At 39.4% G+C, this 12700-nt stretch overlaps 1 protein-coding gene across 1 annotated transcript in view; it reads left to right on the forward strand.

The window, feature by feature from the left end:
* Positions 1 to 12700, forward strand: part of LOC123600971 (beta-galactosidase-1-like protein 3) — a 63512-nt gene that overhangs the window by 14636 nt on the left and 36176 nt on the right. The window lies entirely within an intron of this gene.

Raw genomic sequence — 12700 nt, forward strand, 5'->3', positions numbered from 1 at the left:
AAAAAGACTTCTTCTTTCTTGCTTCCCATCTCCCCAGAGCCTCAGTTGGGTTCTAAAGCAATTTGGGGAGCTTATGCCTTTTGTCATGGGGAATGTGGAGTAGGTCCTGCTTCTATCACCACTGTTAGTGAAGCACCTTATGGAGATGATCAGAGGGAGGAAGAGGGGATTATGTGACATAAGTCAGAGGGAGATGATGTTCTTTTTCCTCTCCAAAGACAGGCCTCAGAAATGGGCTAAATACATTGCTGACAGAGGGCTCATACATAGCTTTGTTAGAGTCAGCCTTTTTCAGCCACTCTGCAAATTATGGGAATGAATGACTATTGTACATGAATTCATTAACAACCATGGATTGAGTAGCTCCAGTTTCCTCTCAGTGGGTGGTCCTCTGTAATAGTTTCAAAGATGGACAAACCATAGTCCATGCCTTTGAGGATTATATCCTTTCTCCACATAACAGCTGGATCGAGCTCTTACAGACCAAACGTGATTATAGTTTCCTCTGCTTAACACACTTTCCTGGGTCTCCTTTTGTTCCCAGCATAATCCAATACCCATGCCATGGCCTGCAAAGCCTGGTGTGACCTGATGCAATCTTCCTTTCCAGGCCCAGCCCTCTCTGCTCTTCTCGCTTATACAGGAAATCCTTCTTCAGTCCTGCAGAGTATGGCACTTGGCCCCATGGTGCTTCCTCCAGTGCCCTATTCCTCCTACACAAGTTTTAATTAAAGAACAAATTGATCTTATTTCCTCTTCTCACTAATTTCTACACAGCTTTTGACCTAGTAAAAAGAAGGGACTCTGCCAGAGCTGGATCTATGGTTATCTAGTTTTTAATGGCTGTAATAAGTCTCTTTTTTGCTGTTGGTTCTTTTTCTCTTGTCACTTTTTTATTTTTTTATTTATTTTATTTTATTTTATTTATTTTTTTAAATTTTTTTTTCAACGTTTATTTATTTTTGGGACAGAGAGAGACAGAGCATGAACGGGGGAGGGGCAGAGAGAGAGGGAGACACAGAATCGGAAACAGGCTCCAGGCTCCGAGCCATCAGCCCAGAGCCCAACGCGGGGCTCGAACTCACGGACCGCAAGATCGTGACCTGGCTGAAGTCGGACGCTTAACCCACTGCGCCACCCAGGCGCCCCATCTTGTCACTTTTTTAAAAAGTACCTTTGTTGAAATATAATTTATACACCATTAAATTCACCCATTATAAATATACAACTCAATATATAGATTTTTATAACCATTCCCACAATCTAAAGAATTTTCTCATCTTCATTTATGGTAAATCCCCTGTTGCCATCTCCAGCCTAAGCAAACACTGGTCTGCTTTCCATCTCTATAAATTTGTCTTTTCTAGACATTTAATATAAATGGAATCATACAGTTACTAGTCTTTTGCATCTGGCTTCTTGCTTGATGTGTTTGATTTTCATCTGTACTGTAGCATGAATCAGTACCTGATTCCTTTTGATAGCCAAGTGGATCATGCTCTTGTATCCTATGTCTAAGGTCATAGACAAAGCCAAAGTTCATGCAGTTTTTCTCATATGTCCTTCTTTGTAACTAATATGGCTAACATTAATTTTAAAGTTTGATTCAGTCTTGTATTCCTGGGAATAATCCTACTCAATTGTATTATCATTTTATATACTGCTGCATTCAATTCGTTCATGTCTTATTGAGAAGTTTTGCTTCCATGTTCACGAGGAATATTGGTTTTTGGTTTTCTTTTATTGAAATGTCTTTATTTTAGAATCAGAGTAATGGATTCCTTTTCTATTTTCTGGAAGAAATTGTACAGAATTGATAGCATTTCTTATTTAATGTTTGGTAAAATCCACCAGTGAAGCCGTCTGGACCGGAAGTTTCCTTTTTTTTTTTTTTTTAATTTTTAAATGATTATTTATCTGAGAGAGAGAGAGAGAGTGAGAGAGAGAGAGAATGAGTCAGGATGGGCAGAGAGAGAGGAATACACAGAATTTGAAGCAGGCTCCAGGCTCTGAGATGTCAGCACAGAGCTGGATGCGGGGCTTGAACCCACGAAACAGTAAGATCATGACCTACGCCAAAGTCAGATGCTTAACCAACTGAGCCACCCAGGCGCCTCTGAAGTTTTCTTTTTTAAAAGACTTTTAACTAGAAGTTTCTTTTCTCTAATAGATGTAGCACCATTTAGATTATTTCTTCTTGAGCAAGTTTTAGTAGTTTATGTCTTTCAAGGATTTATTCTATTCTGTTTCACCTAAGTTTATGAATTAATGGTCACAGAATTGTTTGTGATATTCTGTTGATATCCTTGTATGTCTTTGTTGTTGGTAGTGGTGGCCCTTCTTTCATTCCCCATATTAGTAACTTCGTGTCTTCTCTCTTTTCATCTTTTTATCTTGGTCCGTGTAACTAGAAGTTTACCAGTTTTATTAGTCTCTTCAGAGAACTAGTTTTTTGGCTTTTTTTATTTTCGCTTCATTTTTTCCTGTTTTCTGGTTCATTTATTTCTCTGATCTTTCACATTTTCTGTTTTGCATCCTTTGGACTGAATTGACTTTACTGTTTCTAGGAGTTTGTTTGTTTGTTTGTTTGTTTGTTTAGTGGAAGCTTAGATTGCTGATTTGAGACTTTTTTCTTTTCCAATATGAGCACTTATGGCTATAAATTTCCCTGAATGCACTATTTTTGCTATATCCCACCAATTTTGATATGCTGTATTTTCATACTCAAAAATGTTTCAAAAAATTTTCAAAACATTTTAAAATTTCCCCTGAGGCTTAATCTTTATTGTATGTATCAGAAGTATGTTGCTTAATTTTTGAATCCTGGAGGATTTTCCAGGTATTATTCTGTTATTGATTTCTACTTTAATACTGTTAAAATCTGAGAGTATACTTTATATGATTTCTATTCTTTTTACATTTCTTAAGGTTTGTTTTATGGCTCATAATATGGTCATTTTGGTGAATGTTCCATGTATATTTGAGAAGAATGTGTATTTTGCATTTGTTTGTAAATTTCCATTGACTCAAGTTGATTGATTTTACTGTTCAGGTAATTGCTATTCTTACTGATTTTCTACCCACTTTTTTATTAACTATTAAGAGAAGAGTGTTGATATCTCTAAATATTATTGTAGATTTGTTTATTCGCCCTTTCAGATCTATCCATTTTTGTCTTCTATATTTTGAAGCTCTGTTTTTAGGTGTATGCACATTTAGAATTATATTTTTCTTGGAGAATTCACCCCTTTATTATTATTTAATGGCTACCTTTGGTTTTTAAAAAATGTTTATTTTTAAGAGAGAGAGACCGAGAGAGTACAAGCAGGGGAGGGGTAGAGAGAGAGGGGACAGATGATCTGAAGAGGGCTCTGTGCTGACAGCAGAGAGTCCGAATTGGGGTTCGAACTCACAAACTATGAGATCATGACCTGAGCTGAAGACGGCTGCTTACCAACTGAGCCACCCAGGTGCACGCCTTCCTTGTTTTTTTTTTTTTTTTTTTGTAAATTTATTTATTTATTTATTTATTTATTTATTTATTTATATTTTATTGTCAAATTGGTTTCCATACAACACCCAGTGCTCATCCCAACAGGTGCCCTCCTCAATGCCCATTACCCACTTTCCCCTCCCTCCCACCCCCCGTCAGCCCTCAGTTTATTCTCAATATTTATGAGTCTCTTATGGTTTGCCTCCCTCCCTCTCTGTAACATTTCCCCCCCCACTTGACCTCTCCCATGGTTCTCTGTTAAGTTTTTCAGGATCCACACAGGAGTGAAAACATATGGTATCTGTCTTTCTCTGCCTGATTCACTTAGCATAATACCCTCCAGTTCCATCCACATTGCTGCAAATGGCCTGATTTCATTCTTTCTCATTGCCAAGGAGTATTCCATTGTATATATAAACCACATCTTCTTTATCCATTGTCAGTTGATGGACATTTAGACTCTTTCCATAATTTGGCTATTGTTGAAAGTGCTGCTGTAAACATTGGGGTGCAAGTGTCCCTATGCATCAGCACTCATGTATCTCTTGGGTGAATTCCTTTAATGTTGTTTTTAAAAAATGTTTATTTATTTATTTTGAGAGAGAGTGAGTGGGGGAGGGGCAGAGTGAGAGGCGTACAGAGAGAACATCAAGCAGACTCCATGCTGTCAGTGCAAAGCTTGACACAGGCCTCAATCTCATGAACCATGAGATCATGACCTGAACTGAAATCGAGAGTTGGAGTCTTAACTGACTGAGCCACCCAGGCGTCCCTGTGTTCCTTGTTTTGAGGTCTGCTTTGGCTGATATAAATATAGCTATTCTACCTTTCTTTTGGTTAGTGTTTGCATTCTGTATCTATCTTTATCCTTTTACTTTTTACCTTTTTTTAAGTATTTGTATTTAAAGTGGATTTCTTGTAGATAGCATATAATTATGTATTACATTTAAAAAATTTTTTTCTTAATGTTTATTTATTTTTGAGACAGAGAGAGACAGAGCATGAGCAGGGAAGGGGCAGAGAGAGAGGGAGACACAGAATGTGAAGCAGGCTCCAGGCTCCGAGCTGTCAGCACAGAGCCTGACGCGGGGCTCGAACTCATGAACTGCGAGATCATGACCTGAGCCAAAGTCGGATGCTTAACCGACTGAGCCACCCAGGCGCCTCTGTATTACATTTTTTTTTTCAACGTTTATTTATTTTTGGGACAGAGAGAGACAGAGCATGAACGGGGGAGGGGCAGAGAGAGAGGGAGACACAGAATCGGAAACAGGCTCCAGGCTCTGAGCCATCAGCCCAGAGCCTGACGCGGGGCTCGAACTCACGGACCGCGAGATCGTGACCTGGCTGAAGTCGGAAGCTTAACCGACTGCGCCACCCAGGCGCCCCTGTATTACATTTTTAAAGATTCAACCTGACAGTTTTTGTCTCTTAACTGATATGGTTAGATAATTCACATTTAAAGTGATTATTGATATAGTTGGATTAAAATCTATCATCTTGCTAATTCTTTTCTATTTGTCCCATTTGTTATGTTCCTTTTTTATACCCCTTCAGTTAATTGAGCATTTTTTATGATTAAATTTTATCTCCTCTATGGACTAATTTCTTTTCTCAGGTTTTAAGTTTTAGCTGTTGCCCAAGGATTTGAAAAATACATGTTAAATTAATCTGAAAGTACTTTCAAATAGTGAACTGCTTCACATGTAGTAATAATATCTTACAATAATATATTCCTAAATACTCATTTTAAAGATGACATTCTATTGTGGGGGTTTTTTTTGTTTGTTTATTTTGTTTTTGTTTTTGTTTTCATGGTTTCTGATATTCTTATCTGTGGCTTTTGCAGGTAATTTGTCTTTTAGTCTTTGACTGCCTTCAGAATTTTCTCATTGTCTGTAGCTTTTAGAAGCTTGAGTATAATATACTTAGCTGTGGTTTGCTTCTTAGAGTTTATCCTGCTTGATATTCTCACAGAATGGATCTGTGGTTTGGGGTCTGTAATTAATTTTAGAAAATTCTCAACCATTACTTATTCAAATATTTCCTCTCTTCTCTCTTTCTTCTTCTGCAGGTCCAATTATGTGTACATTAGATCATTTAATATTGTCTCAAACTGTTTGGATGCTGTTTTTCCCCCTACTCTTTTTCTCTTTATTTTTCAGTTCAGTTTGGTTGATTTCTATTAGCTTCTCTTTATGTACACTGATTCATTCCTCTCCTTTGTTGACTTCACCAGTGAGCTCACTGAAGGACTTCCTCATTTCTGTTACTGTGTTTTTGATTTCTAGTTTTTCAATTCCATTCCTATAGCTTCCATCTCTCAGCTAAAATTACCCATATTATTTTGCATGGTATCTACCTGTTTCTATTGCAACCTTTATCATATTAACCATCATTATTTTATTTTTTTAACATTTTTAAAATGTGTTTAAATTTACATCCAAATTAGTTACCATATAGTGCAACATTGATTTCAGGAGTAGATTCCTTAGTGCCTCTTACCCATTTAGCCCATCCCCCCCTCCCACAACCCCTTCAGTAACCCTCAGTTTGTTCTCCATATTTATGAGTCTCTTCTGTTTTGTCCCCCTCCCTGTTTTTATATTATTTTTGTTTCCCTTCCCTTATGTTCATCTGTTTTGTCTCCTAAAGTCCTCATATGAGTGAAGTCATATGATTTTTGTCTTTCTCGGACTAATTTCACTTAGCCTAATACCCTCCAGTTCCATCCACATAGTTGCAAATGGCAAGGTTTCATTCTTTTTGATTGCCAAGTAATACTCCATTATATATATATATATATATATATATATATATATATATACACACACACACACCACATTTTCTTTATCCATTCTTCCATTGATGGACATTTGGGCTCTTTCCATACTTTGGCTATTGTTGATAGTGCTGCTGTAAACATGGGGGTGTATGTGTCCCTTCGAACCAGCACACCTGTCTCCTGTGGATAAATGCCTATTTTAAATTCACTGTTTAATTAGAACATCTGTGTCCTATCTGAGACTGTTCTTGATTATTGCTTTGTCTCTTCAAAGTATGTTTTTTTCCTTGCCTTTTCATATAGCTCATAGTTTTTTAATGAAAATGGAACATCTTGTGTGGGACATAGATATTGTCTTGGACATAAGCATGTCATTCTGCTAGGCTTTTAATTTAAGTTTATTTATTTATTTTGAGAGAGAGGGAGAGAGAGAGAAAGAGAGTGAGAATGCATGGAGGAGGGGCAGAGAGAGAAGGAGAGAGAGAATCCCAAGCAGGCTGTGCACTGTCAGCGCAGAGCCGAACACAGGGCTTGAACATGACCTGCGCCAAAATCAAGAGTCCGCCTGAGCCACCCAGGTGCGCCCTGCTAGGCTTTTAATGTGGGGATTTTGTGTTAATTTAGTAGGGAATTGGGCTAAATTTGAAGTTTGTTATTGTTAAGTTTATCCTCCTTGCATCATAGGCTTCAAATTCCTCTAGTACCATCTCTATGTCTGAGCTCCCCTTGGCTTTGGTTCTTCCCTTTGCATTGTACCCCAGAGAGAGTCTGTTCTTCTCAGCACTGCTAGCTCTACTGCATGTTATCTATTCTCTACACTGGTTAGCCTGATGGTGAGGGAAGGAATGCATTCCCTGATGTTCTGGTTGAGCCTTGGTCTTAGGCACCATGTGCCTGGGTCTGAGGGGCTGACCTTTGCAAGTGTTCCTGTTTCTCCCTGAGCTGTAGTTCCAGGCCCCACACAGTTTCTTACTCTTCTCCCAAGACTAATGGTTTGTTTTGTAGTTTTTTTCCTGCTTCTGTTTCCAGGAAGCAGGTTTTCACCAGTGCCCTAAGATGACAGCTTTTCTTGCTCTTGTCTCTGCAGATTAAGGCTTTTGTTCCCTAGAAATGAGGGCTGTGGGAGATTTGGCAGTGGCTGCTGCTCCCCTTCCCCAACCAGTACCAGGAATGAAATCAAAGTAATGCAGACTTGGTGGCTTAAACAACATTTATCTTCTCACAGTTCTGGAGGCTAGAATCTGAGATCAAGGTGTCAGAAGGATTTGTTTCTTCTGAGGCTGTTGTCCTCGGCCTGTAAGTCGCTGACTTCACCCTGCATTGCCACAAAGTTGTCCCTCTGTGTATGTCTGAATGCTAATCTCTTCTTATAAGGATACTAGTGGTATTGGATTAGGGCCCACCCTAATAATTTCATTTAATCTTAACTAAACATTTTCCAAAACATTTAACCTAAAATTAAACATTTTCCTGTTTAAATACACTTTTCCCAAATATAGTCATATTCCGAGGTACTAGGGATTAGAATTTCAGTATAAATGGGGGGAGGTGGTGGCACAATTCAGCCCATAACTTTCTGCCCTCACCCAGATTCAGGTCCTTCTGCATGCAAAATATATTAACCTCATCCCAGGAGACCCAACGTCCAATTTTTTTTTTCATTTCAGCATCAGTTCTGAGTCCAAAATCTCATCTAAATATCATCTAAATCAGGTAGAGATGATACTCCAGATATTATTCATCCTAGGTAAAGTGCTTCTTCAAGTGTGAACTTGTGGAACCAGGTAGCAAGTTATCTGCTTCTAAAATACAATGTAGGACAGACATAGGACAGACAATCTCATTTGAAAAGGGAGAAATTGAAAAGAAGAAAGGGGTCACGGTTCCTAAACAAGTGCAAAACCTTGTAGGGTCAATTACATTAGATTTTAAGGCTTCAGAATAATAATTAGATTTTAAGACAATAATAATTCTCTGTTCTCTGTGTCTACCAGGGTGGGCCTCCTTTCAGGTCCACCTGGGTGACAGCCCCACATCCTCAGCCCTGCGCAGTGGTCCTGACTCCTCTGGAACCAAGAAAAAGACATGACATCCTCATCCACTGAGCCTATGCCCTCTGTTCCCACAGTAGTAATGCTGGCCTGCTGACCTCTCAACCACCTTCAGGGTCATTCCTCTTTTTTCTTGAAGGGTAATGCATGTTTGTAGCCCCATAGCTCTTGTGGGAAATAAGTTTAAGAATTCTGTATGCCTGCACCAATGGGTTAACAAGGCTTACAGCAGAAAACTGCCACAGGGCAAAAGTGCCCAAGGTTAGTCATCAAGCAAAACAACGCTTAGGGTGAAAAGCCGCCTCCCCAGCATGAAAATGTCCAAGAAAAATTAGAGGTAGAAAGCTATGGGGCAAAAGCACCCAAGATTAGCTAGTGAAAAGGGTGCCTTGTTAACCTTGAGGCAGCATGCTCCAGCAATCTTAAACTTTAGAGATAACAGCTACTTGGCTGTATCGCCCACAGAGAAACTGTCCATCTGGCATCTGGTGCCAATATATCATTGTGCTTTAATCTCAGTTTCAAACACCACTCACCACCCGCCCGCCCCAAAACCCTTTGCTTCTTACACACACAAGTTAATAGTCACTATCTTATTTGTTTTCTTCTGTATGTTCACCACAAATGTAAAACCTTGAAAGCTCAATAAATACAGAGACAAAACCCCAGTTTGGGGCTCTTGTCTCCTCCCAGACATTAGCCTCTCTCGTATTCAATTCTGCATCTGCTCTCTTGCTGGACAAGAGAGAACTCCAGACTCAAAGTCTGTGACAAGCTCTATTGACACATCCTGTAGAATCCCAGAAGTCTGACATCTTTCCTTCATTTTGTCTCAGCTCTGCCACCTTCAGTCCAAGCAAGTAGCATTTCTGCTAGAATGAAATTTTTTTTTTTAATTTTTTTTTCAACGTGTATTTATTTTTTTTGGGACAGAGAGAGACAGCATGAACGGGGGAGGGGCAGAGAGAGAGGGAGACACAGAATCGGATACAGGCTCCAGGCTCTGAGCCATCAGCCCAGAGCCTGACGCGGGGCTCGAACTCACGGACCGCGAGATCGTGACCTGGCTGAAGTCGGACGCTTAACCGACTGCGCCACCCAGGTGCCCCTAGAATGAAATTTTTAAAAATCTGTTGGCCTCCTGTACAATTCATGGGAGTCCAAGCCATTAGACAAGAGGGTCATCCTTACATCTTTCCTAGATAGCTCCATCTCTATTTCTGGCTTCTGTTGATATGGCTGAATGGATCCATCAGCCATACACCAACAACCTCTGTAGCAAATGATTGTCCAGCCACATCCTCGATATTCTGTAATCACACTTTCTCAGTGTTTTACAATATACATAGGCCAAGAATTTTACAAATCTTCAGGTTCTGGTTCCTTTTAAAAAAATTTAATGTTTATTTATTTTTGAGAGAGAGAGGGAGAGAGAGAGAGACTGAGCATGAGTGGGGCAGAGGCAGAGAGACAAGGAGACACAGAATCCGAAGGAGGCTCCAGGCTCTGAGCTGTCAGCACAGAGCCTGATGTGAGGCTTGAATCCATGGACTGTGAGATCATGACCTGAGCTTAACTGACTGAGACACCCAGGTGCCCCATGTTCCTTTTTTGCTTAACAATTCCTTCCTCTTAGCCACTTTGACTGGTGTAAGGTGATATTTGAGTGTGGTTTTGGTTTGTATTTCCCTGATGAGGAGTGACATTGAGCATCTTTTCATGTGCCTGTTGGCCATCTGGATGTCTTCTTTAGAGAAGTGTCTACTCATGTTTTCTGCCCATTTCTTCACTGGATTCTTTGTTTTTCGGGTGTTGGGTTTGGTAAGTTCTTCATAGATTTTGGATACTAGCCCTTTGTCCGATAGGTCATTTGCAAATATTTGTCCGATAGGTCATTTGCAACCATTCCATTGGTTGCCTTTTAGTTTTGTTGATTGTTTCCTTTGCAGTGAGTAAGCTTTTTATCTTCATGAGGTCCCAATAGTTCATTTTTGCTTTTAATTCCCTTGCCTTTGGGGATGTGTCAAGTAAGAAATTGCTGCGGCTGATGTCAGAGAGGTTTTTTCCTGCTTTCTCATCTAGGGTTTTGATGGTTTCCTGTCTCACATTCAGGTCTTTTATCCATTTTGAGTATATTTCTGTGAATGGTGTAAGAAAGTGGTCTAGTTTCCTTCAGAGACTATAGATGCTGGCAAGGATGTGGAGAAACGGGAACCCTCTTGTACTGTTGGTGGGAATGCAAACTGGTGCAGCCACTCTGGAAAAGTGTGGAGGTTCCTCAAAAAATTAAAAATAGATCTACCCTATGACCCACCAAAAGCACTGATAGGAATTTTCCCAAGGGATACAGGAGTGCTGATGCATAGGGGTGCTTGTACCCCAATGTTTATAGCAGCACTTTCAACAATAGCCAAATTATGAAAAGAGCCTAAATGTCCATCAACTGATGAATGGATAAAGAAATTGTGGTTTATATACACAATGGAATACTGCTTGGCAATGAGAAAGAATGAAATATGGCTTTTTGTAACAATGTGGATGGAACTGGAGAGTGTTATGCTAAGTGAAATAAGTCATACAGAGAAAGACAGATACCATATGTTTTCACTCCTATGTGGATCCTGAGAAACTTAAGAGAAGACCATGGGGGAGGAGAAGAAAAAAAAAAGGTTAGAGAGGGAGGGAGCCAAAACATAAGAGACTCTTAAAAACTGAGAATAAACTGAGGGTTGATGGGGGGTGGGAGGTAGGGGAGTGTGGGTGAGGGGTATTGAGGAGGGCATCTGTTGGGATGAGCACTGGGTGTTGTATGGAAACCAATTTGACAACAAATTTCATATTAAAAAAATTCCTGCCTCAATTTATCTCTGTCTTCTTATATTTCACTATAAGGAACAGGGAGAAACCAGGCCATGCCCATCAACATTTTCTTAGAAATCTCCTCATCTAAATATTGAGGTTCATCAGTTGCAAGTTCTGCTTTCCACAAAATATTAGAACGCTATTTATCCAAGTTATTTGCCATTTTATAAGAAGGATCAACTTTCCTTTCCATTTTCTAATAACATTTACTCATTTCCACCTGAGATCTCATCAGAAGCATCATTAACATTCATATTTCTAACAACAATCTGTTTATGATGACATTTTTATTCTCTATGATGATACAAGCTCTCTCTCCAGCTCTCCTCATATTTTTCTGAGCTCTCACCAAAATTGCCTTTAACTCCATATTTCTATTTACATTCCCTTCAAGGAAATCTAGGCTTTTTTTTTTTTTAAAGCATGTACTTCAAGGTTCATCCAGCCTCTACCAATTACCTAGTTCCAAAGCCACTTCCATATCTTTAGATATTTGTTAACTAATACCAAGTCACTGCAGTACCCCATTTCTTGGTACCAAAATCTGTACTAGTTTCCTTGGCCTGCAATAATAGAACACGACAGACTAGGTGCTTAAACAATGGACATGTATCTTTTCAAAATTCTAGAGGCTTAGATGTTAAAGATCAAGGTGCCCACAGAGTTGTTTCTATCTGAGATTCTCTCCTTGGCCTGTAGATGGTCATCTTCTCCTCCTTGTGTCTTCACATGGTCTTTCCTCTATTCTTGTATGTATTTAAATTTCCATTTTTTATAAACACCACTCATTTTGTATTATGGCTTACCCTACTGACCTCTTTTCACTTAATTACTTCTTTAAAAATCCTGTCTCCAAATATAGTCACATTCTGAGGTCCTGGAAGTTAGGACCTCAATATATGAATTGGGGGATGGCAATTCACCTGTAACAGAAAGTTACTGAGGATTCTCCCCAATTTTCCCTCAGAACATGTGGTGGAATTTGTGTAGGTAAAACCTTCATAAAGGCCTAAGACCCACCAGGGTGCCTGGGTGGCTCAGTTTGTTAAGTGTCCGACTTCTGCTCAGGTCATGATCTCATGGTTTGTGAGTTGGAGCCCCACATTAGTCTCTGTGTTGACAGTTCAGAGCCAGGGGCTTGCTTCAGATTCTGTGTCTCCCTCTGTCTCTCTTTCTGCCCCTCCCCTACCTGTGCTCTCTCTCTCAAATATAAATAAAGATTACCAAGAAAAGGTGTAAGATCCACCCCACACAGACCCCCAGGGATGCTAGCTCAATATGTTTCCCTATGTTCTTTTGAACATCTTTAAAAAGGCAATGAGAAATGACTGAAGATAAGAGAATAACCATACTCAGGATAAAACTATCATTGTATCAGTTTAGGAGTTACCCATTTAGGGGTGCTCATAGATTTTTCTCCCCCTCTTTTTTTTTCTAAGTGTTCATTATTATTTTTTGGTTGTTTTTTTCCTTTATGATTTCTTTTTTTTACTGAGGTATAATTGACAT

This window comes from Leopardus geoffroyi, chromosome D1 (assembly GCF_018350155.1).
Source record: "Leopardus geoffroyi isolate Oge1 chromosome D1, O.geoffroyi_Oge1_pat1.0, whole genome shotgun sequence".
NCBI classification, from domain to species: Eukaryota; Metazoa; Chordata; class Mammalia; order Carnivora; family Felidae; genus Leopardus; species Leopardus geoffroyi.